At 42.7% G+C, this 16605-nt stretch overlaps 1 protein-coding gene across 3 annotated transcripts in view; it reads left to right on the plus strand.

Annotated features, from left to right (window-relative positions):
• The first annotated feature begins 207 nt into the window (after positions 1-207).
• Positions 208-16605, plus strand: part of TSPAN18 (tetraspanin 18) — a 120698-nt gene continuing 104300 nt past the window's right edge. For 2 of the 3 annotated variants that reach the window (XM_018082645.2, XM_018082646.2), the window contains exon 1: positions 208-251. The gene's annotated coding sequence lies outside the window, so the exon portion shown is untranslated. The remainder of the gene's footprint in view (positions 252-16605) is intronic. The other variant, XM_008919745.3, reaches the window with a different exon arrangement.

The raw sequence follows: 16605 nt of genomic DNA on the forward strand, positions 1-16605 counted from the left end.
GGGCGCGGTGCGGGGGCGGAGGAGGGGTGTCAACGGCGGGCGGTGGAGCCGGCGTGCGCTGGCTGGCTGCCGCGCTCACCGCGGTGCCGGGCACGGGGCGCGTTACGGTAGTGGGAGGCCCAGCGCCGCCGGGAGGCGCCTGCTGCTCGGTCCGTCCTGTCCAATCGCCCGCTCAGTCCGTCTGTCCCATCTGCCCGCTCGGTCCGTCTCCGCGGAGCCGCAGCCGCGGGAGCTGCTGCGGGCGTTGGCAGGTAACAGGGGGGTTTCGCCTCTGGTGCCCGCAGGGCGCGCAGCCTTTCCGCGGGCAGCGGTGCCGGCTCCGGCTTGGTACCCATCGCCCTCTGCGCTGCCCCGGGACGCCCGGGGGTGCGGCGGCGGGGGCACCCACGGAGGGGCAGCTCTCGCCTCCCTTCCGCCGCCGAGTTGTTTTCCCGGGGGAGGGGGGGATGTGCTGGCGCGCCGTGATTCCCCGGGATGCTGGGCGTGCAAGTTTCCGGGGCTGAGATGTCAGCCAGCCCGACAGTACGGGAGGTCGGGGTGGGCGCCCCGGCTGCCCGAGCCAGTTGAACTCGCCCCGCTGGTAACAACTCTGTGGGTCGGGCCCCGGGAGCGTCTCCGAGAGCCTCAGAGCCTGCCCTCGATATTTCTGTATTCTGTTACCCCCCCCACCCCCAACACCCATCCCTCTGGGATCCCTCTTCCCGTAAAGGCAAGCAGAGGAGCCGCTGGCGCTCGGAGGTTGTGCCCGGAGCGTCCTGCCCTGCTTCTGTGGCGTGTTGGGGTATGCTGCCACCATGGAAGTTCGGATGAGGAAGGTGGGAGAGTTAACTATCTTTCTGACTTCAGCCTGGCCCGCTAGGAATTTTCTCTTTCACACTTCGCTGATCTGCAATCCAACCAGCCTGGGCCAGTGCCCACTGTCTAACAGAAATTTATAGTTGCAGCAATATATTAGTGAGGTACTACATGGGGGTTTTGTAAGCTAAACAACTGGGCACTTAAAGTTTTATCATAATTTTTGTATTTAAATGTTAGATTGAGTGAGTAAACAGCATTTTCAGATGCGTTGTGCTTGAGTGTTTGTTTTCCTGAGAAGTCTGTTTGATAATCATAATTTCTGGTTTTTGATTTTTTTTCTCTAGTACTTCTCTCAGCAGTTAGTAAGCTTGGCCTGACTACTGCTTGTATTTCTATAATAAGAGAAAATTTGAACACAAATAATAGACTCTAGGCACACAATTCACTGAATAGCCAATGGCTACCAAAGCTGCTTAGGCAGAAGTGTGCTGGAGATGGTTCTGTGCCTGGCTGGGTATATGCAAATTGTGAACACGGGCTCACCCTGGATTTTTGATAGTGGGTAAAAAGTGTATGGAGTTGTTAAAGAGTTATGTTAGTTCAATAAGATATATCCAAGTGTTCGATGGATTCTGCCAATAAAAGGCTTATTTTGGTACTTAGTGCTTTTGTAAGGAGCAGTGGTTGTTCTGTCACAAAAGTATACAAACTGAGAGCAAATGATAGGTATGTCATTTTGAGAAATAGGTACCTTCTTTATCTTTTTCATAATTTGGGAGGAATCTTTAGCATAATGTACAGATGCGCTTCTTTCTCATCTGCTTTCACTGAAGTATTTGTATAGTATGTTAAAATGATTCGAATGTTTGACCCTCCCTGGAAGGCGGTTAATATTTCTATATTTGTTGTGGCCGCGGTACAGTTTTTGTTGGCGTAAGCTAAAATACCATGTGGTACAGTTGCCACGAATTTAAGCGTAGCGGGGTGAGAAGGAGAAAGGAAGAGCTTTAACTTCTCTGAGATGTTGCAAACTACCGTCAAAATCCAGATAAAATTTCTACCCTTCCTGCAAGGCAGACCCGTGCTACAAATTGCTCAGCTACCCGCGTTGTGCGTTTAAGCCCGTGAGATATGCAGGTGAACGGGTAGTTTACTCCTTGGGAAAGGGACAGATGGAGGAGGACCGTCAGTCCGCTGCCCAGAGGGTAATGGGGGCGCCGTGGGAAGCCAGGGAGTCCCACGGCACCCCGGGCAGCCGCAGCTTCTCGGGTAGGGGCCAGGGCCAGTTATGGTGCCGGCTCCAAGGGGCTCGCTCGGGTAGCTGATGCTGGCAGTTTCCACGAGAGGGCTTTCTCGCTGTGCGGTGCCAGCGCGACCCTTCGGCAGAGCCCTCGGAGCGCCGGCCGTGCCTCCCCTCGCTCCTAGGAACGGAGGAGCAGAATGAACTTGGGGATGGCTTGCGCTCACAGGGTATTTCAGATTTCCTTTGTAAATTACGGGGAAATCCCTTTATTACCCCTGAGGCTTAAGGATAAGACATCCTGGGAAGAACACCAGTCTTCTGTTTCCAGGCTCCCTTAGAACAGATCCCAACAACTTAATTTCCCCACAGTGGAAACCGAGAAGAGGCTGAGTGTGTTTTTCACAAAAGGGGAGTGGGGGGATCAGAGTGTTTGCATCCTCGACTCAGATGATGGCAACGAGCAACTCTGTCCTGGCGTGATCTCATTTTTGGCTCCTTTAACATGTATTATACGTCTCAGGGTGGGGCTAGGCAAAAGGGAAACAGGAATCATTGTGTGAGTATGAAAATGCTGAGCTATCCTTAAGCTCTTTGCCAAGTTGTCTATGTGTTGTTTAGTTCAAATAATTTCACACGCACACCATTGCAGGTCTGTTTTAAAAGGCAGAAACTGTATCTGCAACCAGTAATAATATTGCAGTTCATAAAACATGAGAAACATCTGTTACTGTGACTTCAATTTGTTTCTCTCTCCTTGGAATAACCAAGTTGACAGCTCAGTCAGGTTTAATGTCCTGTGCTAAACCTTTGCTCGCATGTCCCATGGCTAATCATGACTCACAGAATCAATAAACTCAGCTACTGCTTCACTGCAGTGACTCAATGGGGGAGCGGGAAGGCCTTCAGACCAGCTCGCTGCGTGGAGCTAATCCCCAACAGCAGACCATGGGAGTCAAATTTGGGTTTCTGCAAAACTGGGTCTATCATTTGCCCTTCCCACTTTCAGTGTGGCAGAACTGGCTGGGATCTCAGTTATCAGTGCTGAGCAAGTGAGGGAGAAGATCTGCACTGCTGTAGGGGTAGTATTTTCCCTCCTAGCACCTATTGTCTTGGCTTAATCTGTCCCAGGTTGAATACTGTAGGCAGTTGAAGCAGAGCCATCTCATACTTTGAAGTGTGTTTATTGGCTTTAGCCTCTCATTACCTTGCCTTTTTTTTTTTTTCTTTTAAAGTTGGGTTACTCTCTTCCCATCCTATCTTCCCCAAAAATCAGAATCAGAGCAGAGGCAAAATGTGAATTAAGTGACTGTATTTTTGTGAATGGGTTTTCTTGCTTTGCCCCTGCCTTCCTTGCTGCCTTCTGAAAGATCTCTTCATAATTAAAATATTATGACTATTCTTATGGTAGCCCTTCACTTGTGGCAAGGATCCTAATTTGATGTCAATGAAAAAATACTAGTTTCTGGCATAAGGGCAGATGACATTTCATCAGCTAGTGCATGCCCATTTTTTTTTTAAACCAGAGTGCTAAGACCATATGGACAGATAATGAGTTTAAGCTGATAAACAGCTTACAGATTTGCCCAACTAAAGGACTTTTTTCCTAGAAAACACATTTTCCTTTAAAATAAATAATGAAGTTCCTGTGTTTTTATTTAATTATCTTGACTCCTGTCTGTTCTCACCAGGCTGCAGGAAAACAGGCACAACTGCTCTGGGGACAGAAGCTGCTGGATTTATGGGGCTGTAGGTCTTAGAGGAGGAAGGACTTGAAAAGTTCAGATGCTACGAAATTGAGGCCTAAGGCATCTAAATAAGCAGATGGTGGTCCAAGTTGTATTTAGAGTGTTTTGTGAGGTATTGCATAGTTTTTCACATCTTGAAGATGAGTCATTGCATGAGGTGGTAGTAGGTCTGAGGTCTGTTTGGGAGTTATAATTAAGCCAGATGGATATCTATACTCCTTGTTAATTCTGTGAGGCTACTGAAGCAGTTCTTGTCTGGGAATACTGTTGCAAGATAATCCCTACTCCTGCTTTTTCAAGAATTTTTTACTAATTTCAGTATGATTAGTTTGTTTAACTTAAACTGATTTATCAATAAAATGTGAGGGAAAGATTTTGTATCCATTTTTCTTGGGTTTTGAGGGGAAAAAAATCCCACAAGTAGTATAGTGAGAGTTGGAAAATAACTTGTTTTGGGAAGTGGTGGTCTTTAGTTTTCACTTTAAAACAGCGACTCAAAGCAAAGTGTTGTATTTGCATGAGAGGGCAAAACCTGTGTATTTCTTCCCCAAGATGCATAGAAGTTTGCTGTTTGGGAACTGAAAGTGCTCATTCCTTTTTAAGCTGTTTCTTATGAGTTCTCTTCTTTTAAATATTTTTTTCCCCTGGAAACAATTGTTAATCTTAATTGGAAGTAGCAAAAAAGGAAGAAAACGGTTGTACAGAAAATCAGTACAGACAACTCCATTCTTTCTCGTGCTGCTTTTTCCTTCTAAAACTTAAATGTTTTGTGTTGTTCCTTCCATTTATACTGTCCACTTCTCAGCACTGGGAAGATTATTGAACTTTAATTGTATTTCATGTGAAGATATATTCCAGATGGCTAGAGCTTAGCTTTCTGATGGTCACTGCTGTCTCATTTGTAACTGATATGACAGCAGAGTTGCATTTGGTCCTATCTTTGCTTATGACTATAGAGTTCAGCATTCCTCTTGTGTCTATTTATTCCCCTACACCAACATTTCTTATTTTCTTTTCACTGTTCTTTCAGTCTTGAGTTTCCAAACTGGTGAATGAGTTATACTCTCCCACAGCTGCAGAAGACTCGGGTGAATTCAGTGCCCACCAAACAGTTGATGAGTCACCCCCCTACCCAACCTCTTATCTTGGAGCATTTAGCAGCTACTTTGCTGTTTATAAGTTCTGCATTGGTAAAGATCTGCCTTGGGCTAATTTAGTATAAATTGTCTGAGACTGAAAGAAATGGCTATAGGAAGGCAGCGCATTGATCTTTTTCTGTTAACCACACCATCTGCTAAACCAGTTTGTCAGCATGTTTTTATTTATTTTTGCACAGATAAGATTTAAAGAAAGAAACTATAATAAAGATGTTTTACTCTTACAAAGGGATTTGCTTCTGCACCTCTACCATCTTCTGTTCTCTAGCAATGGGCTGTCCTTCACTGGTCTTCCTCAGAGCTAGAGACAGAGAGGCTCACCATCCTGGTGAGTTGTATATGTGTGGGGTTTTTTGGATCTAAATTGCCTCTGCAGGTGTCTTGGTACAGGAAGCTTTGGATAACTAGATGCCTAATGTAAATTCTTCATTTCTGGTGGAGTAATATGCAGCGAATATTGCATGACAATTGAGAGTAGTCATGTGGTGTCGATTTATCCTCACCAAATTCAGTTAAAAGAAAACCAAAACCATTATTTTGTCATCATCCTCAGAGATGCTGGAAGTGGGTTTTTCACTGTCACAGGCTTTTAGTAAGGAGCTAGTTTGTGCACAAAATTCCTCCTGAGTGTGAAGTCCCTCCAACAAGGACTCTGATGATTAATAAGTCTCTGGATGTTCTTGTGTTTTGGGCATTGGTTTTCTTTATTTTTTTTCCATCATGATCTTCCCTTTCTTATGTATTTACTAAATAAACCTGGTCTAAAATGTTAGCTTCGTGCTTCTTGAGAAATAAATTGAAAGGTCACTGTAGATGAGTCAATTCTTAAACTCAAAGTTAATATTTTTTAGACCAGTCTATCACTTCAAACAGAAACAGAGGATGCTTTTGATGAAATAAACAGTGCTGAAACTGAATCTCATCCCTGTGCTTGATATTACTTGGTTCTTAAAGGGCCTACTGTGTTTAGTTCATCTCTATTCCTGTGCTTCTGTCTCGCTCATTTAGTTGGTGCATGGCCATGTTAGAGAGGGACTTTGGAGCATCCGTGGTGCCTAGTGAGATCTGGAGTTTAATTAGTCTTCTGGAAGCAGTATAACCAGTATCCTCTTTACTCCTACTGTCTGTGGTGTCACTGTCAGGAAAAAATCTTACTGTTGCTGTTGGTCCCAGGGAAGTGGAACTAAACCAAACTGCTAATGTGAAAAGTCATGTAGGATAGCAGAGATAATAATATCACTTATATTCTTTCAGACTTCTCACTTGAGTCATAAATAGCTTTAAATGCATCTTATGCCATCCCATATGTCTGGAAAGCCCACATGACAGATGAGTGAGATGGGGTATGGGACCGTATGGTGACTTGTTAACTGTGGGTCAGTGGCACAGCCTGACAGGGGCTCAGGAGCTTAAGAGGCCCTGGCTGCAGCTCAGGTCATGTATATTGTGTGTGATTACTGTACTGAATGTTTCTGCAGCTCTGTGCTTCTCATAAGGCTCAGCACTGAAATTGTAACACTAGCAGCTTTCTTTTCATGGCCCAATGCCCAGTTTGAAGAAGGGTGATTTTGGTCATGTTGCTAGACATACGTATTTATGGCCCTGTTTCATCTGTTGAATTTAATCTGTTGGGGTATTTTTAACATTATTATGGAAACAGTTACTATATTTACTCCTTACAGAAAGCTCAGTTTATGACAGTCTATGAGGAGAGAGTTTTAGAGTAATAAAGATTGCATTAAAGAATGGTGTCTACACTTCTTCAGAAAAAATGGCTTAAATGAACTGACTGGCAGCTTGCCTGTTTTGAGACATGGACCTCACAGGGCACTGAACTGGAACACTCTATGCTGGGAAAGCAATGATGGGGTTTGTTCTTGGCTCACTTGATAGCTCATCTCATTTTCTTGGGTAGTGAAAAAACTCAGGTCTTCTTGTACAGAGAGAGCTTATACCTATACTGGGCTGGTTTCTCAGGCCTGCTGAGAACCTGTTTCTCATGGAAGTCTCTGGGACCTGTGGGTACCTGTCAGATGAGCTCCTCAAAACCTGTTGCCAGTGTAAATGAGTAGCAGTGAGATTTCCACTGACTGGAAATTCAGGGGACTTTGGAATGAGAGTCACTATCACTGTTGATGGGCTCATTTCTGTAGTCATTTAAAAATCAAATGTGTTTTAATGTCATTCTTGCTGATAAAAATTGATGGAGCTTAATGGTGATAATAATGTGGTGAGTATACCATGGACACATGTATGAGAAATAATGGAGAATAAAGGAATGAATATCTCAGAATGTTACTAAAAGGGGTGGACTTTAGATCTAATGTATTTTTGAACTGCTGACTGCCTTTTGCTCCTGTTAAGGTCAGAGGGAATTCTCAGAGCTTCTTAGGATGAGGTGCTTATTTTGTGTCAATCAACAAAACTTTTCCTTCTGATGGGAATATGGCATGTAACAGGAATCTTCTAGAGTTACACCAGGCTGTTTATCAGAATAAGATACAGGAAAAACTGAGAACTAGTTCTGGAAAAGCTTGAGGCACAACGCTGGCAGGACCAATAGATCTCTGCTTTGGCAGCCTGAGAATTGACAATGTAATACCCTGCTGATGTGATGAATGACTCTGGGTTCATAGTATTGGAAAAAAACGTTCAAAACTGCTAAGGATTTCAGCTTACAGTGATGCTTAGTTAATTAAAAACTTATCTTCTTTTAAGTATTAAGGGAAACATCAGTCAGGAACAGCAGTCTGATGAGTTTAAGAATGAATAGGTCTTCCCAGACACTGTCTGGATTAACTGTTTGGGGTTTTTTTTATTATTTTTTTCCTTTGTTTTGCGTCTTTTCTGGTTTTTTCTTTCTCCGCTGTTATGAAAGGAGCAGAAGGTTTCATGCTCTGCATTTTGTGTGTTCATATTTTGATACTGCAGTGGGGAAGGGTTGGCAGGAGAAGAGTCAGAGTTAGTTTAAAAACATTAATTTTCTTTGTTAATGTTGCTGCAGATAGTTAAGTTTTAGTTTGCAGTGGATTTCTTACAGTATTTCTGTAATGTTATGCTCTCTGGGAAGTGTTTTTAAGCTCTGCATTAGCCTTGGGGTGCAGGGGGCATCAGAACTCTTACTCACAAGTCATAACACTGATTTTACTGCTCAGAACTGAAGTGGGTGCATTGCCAGCATAACATCAGCCTGCTGTAGACACTCTGGCTCTCGGAAAGTTGCACTGCTTTTCTGAGCATCTGTTTCACCAGCTGTGAAAATGAAGACAGTACCCTCAGCATGTGGGTATGATGAACATTCTTGTTAGTTAATCTTGGTAAAGTGCACTGGAACTGTGAAGCATTGTGGGTTTTTGTTTGAAAGTGTGAAGGTTTAAAATGGTGTAAGCCATGAGCCTGCATCTTTGTTAGGGAAGAGAAGTACCAACCATGAGTCCTTCTGGGGCAAGAGGGGCAAAGGGTTTGTGGGAAAGAGGAGAAATTTGACTATGGTGGAGAACCCAAGGGAGAATTATGCCTCATTCTAACCTTTTACACAAAGTCTAAATGGACTTGGAGCTTTGTGAAGTGTCTGTCCAGGGCCAGATTTTGCCCTCATAGCAGTTGTATTTCCTTTTGTTGTTTTTCCAGTCCCCCTTCCACATGCTTGCTTTTTACGATCAAAGCTTCATTCTTTAAGGATATGCCAATACCTTGTAATAATGCTCAGAAGATCCCCTATGGGGAACAGTTCTGACTACATGCTGAAGAATTCTTTAATTTTCTTCATACTTCTTGTTGTTAGGACCATCTCGTTGATAAAAGGTGTGGTTCTTTTTCTCTTGCTGTTACTACTACTTCTTCGGCTCCCCTCCTCTCCATACACTGCACACATTCATTATGCTCTCCCGTTGTCTTGTCTTATATAAACTTGGTTCCTTGGTTCTGCTTTCAGTTCATTCTTTTATCTTCTACAGTGCTCAATGAATGCTTAAAAATAATAAATATTAATAATAGAGCTCTTTGAACCAGCAGGTTCTTTGCTGTTTAAACTCACCTTTTCCTGCTGCTTATCCCCTATTAGAAGTTGCTATAATCTGTAGATTGTAGCTGTAATAACTTCTGTAGCAGTGGCTGGGTTTGTGACAAGCGTAGGATTATAGCTCCAGGTGGGGAATTGGCAGCAGGAACAGAGAACCTCAAAGGCACAAATATGTTGTTCCAGTAGAAATATTCTTAGCAATAAAGGAAGAGAAGCCAACAAAATTTAATGTGGGAATAGAGCTATTTATCTAGCTTTCTATGGAGTGTCAGTAGCCTATATAGGGTAATCCTGTACTGCACATAAAATGCTGTGTTTAGAAGTAAAAAAAAAAAAGCCAAAACATTCTTTCTGGAGAACGTAGTTTAAGAAGGCTGTACTTTTGGAGATACTTTCAAGCCAATTTGTAGGAAGTGTCTTAAATCAGCAAGACAAACTATGAGATACATCTGTGATATTACTGTATGTTTTCTTTTAATTCCTTGTGAAGACAGGTTAACCTCTCCTTAGAGCTGCAGAAGAAAAACATGCTGTCTGCCCCAGTGTGTAAAGTTGACCACATAATGTACCGTCCAGTCTCCTAAGCTTTTGCCACACACACACATACACAGACACATACTCTTTTGGATGTCAGCAGCATTTTTACTGTCCCATACTAAGGAACAAGTAAGTTAAACATGACTGGAGCATTTGAGGTTTTCCCACCATACCTCTTTTCCTCTGTTTAGCAATATAAGCTACTGGATTAGGAGAAGAGAGAATCCTGAGGTATCAGGGCAAACTTCATGAAATCTTATTTGTTTCTCCTATGCAGTGTTGCCTTGGCCCTAGGTAGGGGAGATGAGCTATTCCTAAGCAGAACCTCGGTTGCGTGGGCTGCTTCCAGGCTTGTGTCTTCATCAGAAACCATGCTACTTACTAGTTTAGGATAGGAGTTTTTCAAGGAAACAATTTGCCTACAGAAAATGCTGATTTACTGAAAACAATGTGGGAAAGGATTGGTCTCCACTCAGTTCTCCTCAGGTGAATTTCTTGCACTTAGGATAGAATTTCTTAGTCAAAACAGAGATGCTGATTAGGAGCCAAGCAGTTTGGGGTTTTCACCTATGCTGTCACAAGTCCAAAACAAGGTCCTGAAAGCAGGTTTCCTACCTGCCTTCCACACCAGAAATGCACGTCCTAACCACAGAACTGTTGTTCTAGAGCACATGGGTTTTTGTATGAAGGATTCCAAGGTGGATTCCAAACTTTCATCCCTATGTGAAATGAAAACAATATTTTAAATCTCAAAAAATGCAGTTCTCATGAAAAACCAAGTTCCCATCCCAGTGTCCTTGTGTCTCCTTCAGTGACCTTGCTGTCTTTCCTCACTGGTTCTGCAAGTTTGTGTCTCCCCTGGATATGACTAGAACAAAGAATCTCTGAAGACCTTGGAGAAACAGTCAGCATGTCAGTAACAGGAGGAGAATGACTGACCCTGAAGCACTGCTGGTTTATTTTGGCAGGGTCAAGGCTGTACAAAGCTATATAGCTCCTAAACCCCTGCTTCCTCTGAGTAATATTATTAGAAAAGCACCTTAAGCAGCTGAGGAAAATACAGCTGAACACTGCTAATATATTTGTGCCTGGGCCATTGTTGTTGGGCAGAGTAGGAAAAATAATGCTTAGGGCAAGAGAGGAGCTGCTTGGAACAGGATGAAATGCTCTCTTGCTGGTTTGACTGCAGCAAGCTCAGCAAGGGCAGGGCTAACACATGGCTTCAGTAATAGGTCTCTTGAATTTCTTCTTTCTCCCACTTTGCAGAGAGGAAAGTGGTCCTCTCTATCCTTTCTTAATTCTCCTTGGAGAGTGAGGAGATAAGAAGAAAGTCATGAGAGGATCTTGGCTAAGCTGGGAGTGTGCTTAGCGAGGGTGTTTGTTCCCTGTGGTTGTCCTCTGCAGCACTGAAGACCCTGAATCTGGTTATTCCAGTGCATCTCACCCACTTAAATCTTGATATGCTCTGAGCTGCTTGACTGCCAAGGGGAGCTTTCAGAGGCTCCCTCTGTCATAAAAGGTGGGATTCCAAGATTGAGGTGAACACTGCAGTTCTGATTATATGAGAATGCCACTCTACCTTTACTTTATATTTTGTTCTGGCTTCTTTTAAAGAAGGGGGGGGTGGAAAAGACTGAGGGTTCAAGCTTCATCACTGCACAAGCAAAGACAAAGCACTCCTCTTAAAGGTAAAACATTCCAGTCCTTTGCTGTGTATTTGAGTTTTAAATAATAGGAGTTTCCTCTTTCAGAGAAGCCAAGTGCATCCTCAGATGGTCTCCACTAACCTGTTTTAAGACTTGTGTTCAACTTGCGGTAGATGAGGAGTCTGAGCTTGCCTTTTTGGTTTTACCCCTCCTTCAAGTTAAAGTAGGAGGCATAAGGTGTGTTTACAGCACAGAGAAGCAGCAGTGAAAGGCCTGACATGGTGGAAATCAGAACCAGAATCGCCATGTAACTTTTTTGGATGCAACATAGAAGAATCCACAACACACAGTCAGCTCTGGAAATCATATAATGTCAAAGCACTCCTGAATGTGAGATGAGGTCCAATATGTCTGTCTGCAGGCAGAGAAGCAGAGCCTAGATACAGTGTTTGAAAGAACAAATAAAAACACCCTAAACCTTGCTTTTATGTTGTTTTTTGGAGGGTTTTTTTGTAATAAAAAGGCAATACTTTCAAATATTAGATTACAATAATATCTTAGTATGTTTTCACATAAAAATGATTTAAGAAAAGAAAATATTTCTCTTAAATTAATCAAGTCCAAGACCTCTATCTGTGACTGAAATATCAGCAGAATTCTTGCTTCTTCTGCTTATAGTCATTAAAGGAACCTTTAAAAGAACCTCTAAGAGGTGGATTGCTGAGGTTCCATAGATCCCCAGGAAGATAAAGGTAAGCTGCTAACTTTCTTCAGAAGCTTCGACTCTACTCTTAACTACCATTTGGGAATTATATGAGACCTTTTTAAGGACTAGATCTTTTGCCCAAAAACGTCAGTTTGCGTCTTCTAATCACTGAATGACCAGACTGCTTTGCATTCATTTCATATCCATATTCTACCCATTTGTTATGCATAATTAAATTATTGGGAAAAGCAAGCTTGTAAGACTTTACTCTTCTGAATCAGGGATAGTGAATTAAAACAAAAAGTCAGGTTACTTTGATAATAGTTCCAGTAAACTGAGAACTTAGATGTATGGTTGAGCTGCACTGCAAATTCATCATGTCGAAGTAAAGGCAGACTGCACTAGGATACTGTTGTGAAGGATTTGCCATAAGGGCAGGGCTGCATACCCCAGCTGTTCCCTGAGACTGGCTTGCAAAATCCTTCTCGTGGATGGAGCTGTATTCTTGTTGACTTCAATGTCACTATCTAGGACTTGTCTGTCATTCAAAGCTGAAGGAGTGCAAGAAAAGCTGTGCAGTGGATCTGTTTCTCTTAGCATCCTACAAGATTACACTAGTAGACTGTCCTTTATCATGAAGCTACCATCTTCAGTTGTAATCCTTGATTCTTTATGAAGTACAACAGTATAGAGTAGGACCAAACATTTAATTTATTTTTTTTTTAACTGGAATGCGATTAAATGTAAGATTGCCTGAGTCTGTCTATCTTGCAGCTTTGTAAGTAACGCTGCATGGACAAGATTTGTTGCTTCCTTTCCCTTTCCTGTTCCACTGTCCCTGAGCATTTTTCCTTGGGATGAATTCTGCCTAGTAAAGCAAGGATTTGTCCAGATACCCTATTGTTTAGCAAGGAGGTGGTGAAACAGATGCAGTTGTTGGAACTGATGATAAGGTAATTTTCTCACCCTTCCATTACTGCAAATGTGTTTGAAAGAGGATTTGCATTGCTAGTAGTATTTGTTATTGTGTGTATGGCCTTAGATATAAATTGGAGATTGAGTGGTGGATAATGAAACAGTGCAGTGTGCATGAGTGAACAGATTGGGCACGTATCTGAACTAGCTGTGTACTAGCCCACCAGAATGAGTCAGTTGCTCAGAATTTTTCTGGCGGATGTAACCTCTCTGTTTCTTGTCACAGTGATTATCTACCACTTCTTTGCTGAGTTTCTGTGTGGTCCACATTATCTGAACATCTCTCAGTTGCAAATGGATTGTATCTTTGTAGCACCTTTCTGAGGCAGAGAATTCCCATTTTACTGATGTATGTGAAGTCTTAGTAACTTGCTAAAGGAAGTTGTAACAGACTAGAAAATAAGAGAATAGCACCTATCCAAATTTCGCTCCTAGAAAATACATCTCAGGTTTAAAAAATGGGAAGGGAGTATTTCTTGTATTCTAGGAAGACTGTTCTCAGCTAAATGAATGGCTTGCTTTGCTGTGCTCTTGGAGCCAAATGTCCCAAGTAACTCAGTGGTATGTTGTTAAGGCCTTTTCTTCTTTTGCCTGTGTTAATTGTGCATTTACTAAATTTGGATAGAACACCTTTTTCTCTGTAAATGAAGCTCTATTTGTGGGTTGTTTGAGGGTTTTTTGAGAGATGAAGGGGGAAGGGTTGTTTGGTTCGTTGTTTCTCATAGAAAACAAAGATCTTCTGAAGTTTTGAAGAACTGGGGGTGGGGAGAGATTCTTACCTCAGCCAAATAATATTTCATGGTTTGGTATATACGTTAGAGTGTGGGAGACTACAGGTAGTGGCCCTGGGATCTAAAACCCCCTTTTCCACATTGTACTGCAGTGCACTTTCTGCTACTCTTGCTTTCTTTTAAATGTCAACTTGTGACCTGTTAAACTTCCTTAGAAGTGCACAGGTTTATAAAAAGCATTTTCCTTTGAACAGACTGGCTTTTTCAGACTGTTTACCCTGCAAAGTAGTGTTTGCAGAGAGGATATAATCAGACCTAATAGTCCTTATCAAGTTAGTGACTCCTTGAGTCCTATCATTTAGTGGTATCTGAGGAGTGATGTGATGCTGAAGCATTTGCCTGTTTTTGCCAGCAATCCTAATCAAAGCCACGGAGAGTACTGCTTTCTCTGCCCTGAGGCACTCCTGGGTGCTTCCTTGAGAAGGTGATTCTGCGCTATTAAAACAGCACATGCTGTAAAAAAATAAAAAAAAAACCAAAACAACAAAAACACTTCCCAGGCACAGATGTGGAGCTGCTAAGTATTAGTGCCAATTGTGCAGTTCAAAAATCACAGCTCTGTTCTCAAGATTGTAATAGTATTAAAAAAATTCAGCCTTGATCTTGATGAGAGCTCAGGTCCCTGAGATTGTGTGGAATCAGGGTTAAGGTTTTTAATTTGTTCATTCTTTAGAGATGTTGAATACCTTTCATGGGAGCTGAAATTAATGGGGGCTGTGTGTGCTCAGCATTTTGGAAGGAAAACAGTGTGTGCATGTGTTGTGATCTGTGATGTACAGAAGCCGGCATCTCTAGAGGGTTGCAGTATCTAAGATGATACCCCTATAGTTGTTTCTTAATTAAACCCCAGACACTTTACATGGCTTGTCCTGAACTTCAGGACTCTGTTTTTCTCAAGCATATTTGAGACTTCTAGCTTGGCAACTCCTTGGAGCTTTCTATTAAGGTATTAAGGGGAGGAAAACCAGTTGGTTGCCTCAAGCTGAGGAGGAAATGCTAGACTTGAAGGATTATCTCAGTGCAATGAATTTTAAAGACTTTTTGCTATACATGTGTGGAAAGCTGTCAAAATGCTAATGGTTCTGCCTTCTTGTTTAACCCTTTCAGCATACCAAGCTGATGGTGGGGAAGTGAAAACGATGCTACTCAACTGAAAAAGGACAGTTCAGTCAGAAATTAAGTTTTAAGTAGCTTTTCATCTATTAGCCACAACTTCTCCCAGTGATAAGGAAGAGTGATGCACCCATCACTTGGACAGACCAACTCTACACTCATAGTTGAGCCCATCTGCAGATGTGGTGTAGGTCAGGTACCCCCTGCAACCAGCACCCTGCAGTAAAGGCTAGCACAGGGTTGAGAAGCTCCCCTTTGGTCCCCACCTCCTGCATCTCCCCCTCAAAAAAAAAAAGTGAAGCTGGAACCAGGTTGCTGTGGCTTGATGACTCCTGCAGGCCCTTCTTGGGGTGATTCAGGTAGCAGTGTGGAGCCCCATTGCTTCCCCACTAGTTTTTGGGACATGCACCCTGCCTGCAGTGTCATGGACACCTCTGTTGTGGCAGAGTCTGTATGGCTGCCAGGACATGGGGAGGTCTCACACCGTCAGAGCAACTTGTCCAGTCAAGCACATACCTGAGTGGCTCTGGGACGGGATGGACCATCCTACCCGCACAGATTGAACACAAGTGTCCTACAGCAGCACAGGCATGCCCCCAGCTTACTCCAGTTTTTCACCAAGGAGACTCTAATTCTCCTGGGTATCTTACCTCACCATCCTAAGCAAGGGAAGACATGGACTCTGGGTGGAAACACAGGTCAGAGCACTGGGAATGTTTTCTACGTAGCTGCTGTGACCTGGGCAGCAAGGCTAGTCCAAGGTGCTGAGCAGATACTGTTTACAGTCACTCTGTGCTGTAGTGGCTACTCTGCTGTTGCTGCCCAAAGCGGCTGGGCTGGTTAAGTCTGTGCAGGAGGCAACCAGGCGTCTTCCTCAGGGGATACTGTCCGTATCTGTGAGGAAAAGCTGTTCCATTTATTTAGGTTTTTGGATGAAGTTTTTGACATGTTAGGAATATCTCATTCAACTCTAGAGAGATTCTGTTAGTGTTCTGCTTTGCAGCCAGGTAAATCCTTGGATAACTGACAATATAAATAACGGAAATTATGAGTGTTATTAAACCCATGAGGCTCAGTCATTCCTTTAGCTGCCTCTGAAATATGTTAGAGCAATGGGTCTGCCTGTGCTTATCTTTTTAATCAGGACTAGCCAGGCAATTTTGCCCTCAGGAGAGTCTGAATCACTGAGCTGCAGGGCTATCTTTGCCATTAAGCTTATGGCTTTCAGGTTTCAGTGAACTTGTAATGTTATTTATTTGTTATTTTTAAGGCATATTTACAGTTAAATGTGAGCTGCCAGCTTACTTCATATCTTCAAAGCATCAGTATTTTCTGTTTTGCAGCTGAAGAGTATGGTTGCCAACATGTACCACCTGGGGGCAGGAGCAAGGGCAGGCAGTATGAAAAGGATTGCTATAGGGATTTGCTTGGGGTTGGGACTAGGGAGACACAGATGGAATAAGGCAAAGAGACTCGGTAGCAGTGAAAGACTGTGGAATATGGCATGACTATGTTGTGGTGTTGTATTGCTTGGGGTATTCTAAGCTAGATTGGATAGGGCACTGGGGAAATCAGCTTTAGGGAAAACTGGTTTAACTTGGATTGTTCAAAATGATATGAAAATATGGCTGGTGCATAGTTCACTAAGAATTGTGTTGATCATGATTTCCTGTGTGGCTTTTAGCAAATTTATTATTTTGAGTCAGTGCGTGGGTATTTATATATTTAGGAAAAGAAATAGATATTCACCCCACCCCCTTGTATTTTTCTCAGCATGGACAGTAACAAAATTTTTGCCAATCTCATGTATATTTTAAGGCTGTTTTTAGTGGACTCTTCTCTGCCTGATTCTTACATTTCTCAATGAGTGACT

Source organism: Manacus vitellinus, unplaced genomic scaffold (assembly GCF_001715985.3).
Source record: "Manacus vitellinus isolate BGI_N305 unplaced genomic scaffold, ASM171598v3 scaffold_6_pilon, whole genome shotgun sequence".
Lineage (NCBI taxonomy): Eukaryota > Metazoa > Chordata > Aves > Passeriformes > Pipridae > Manacus > Manacus vitellinus.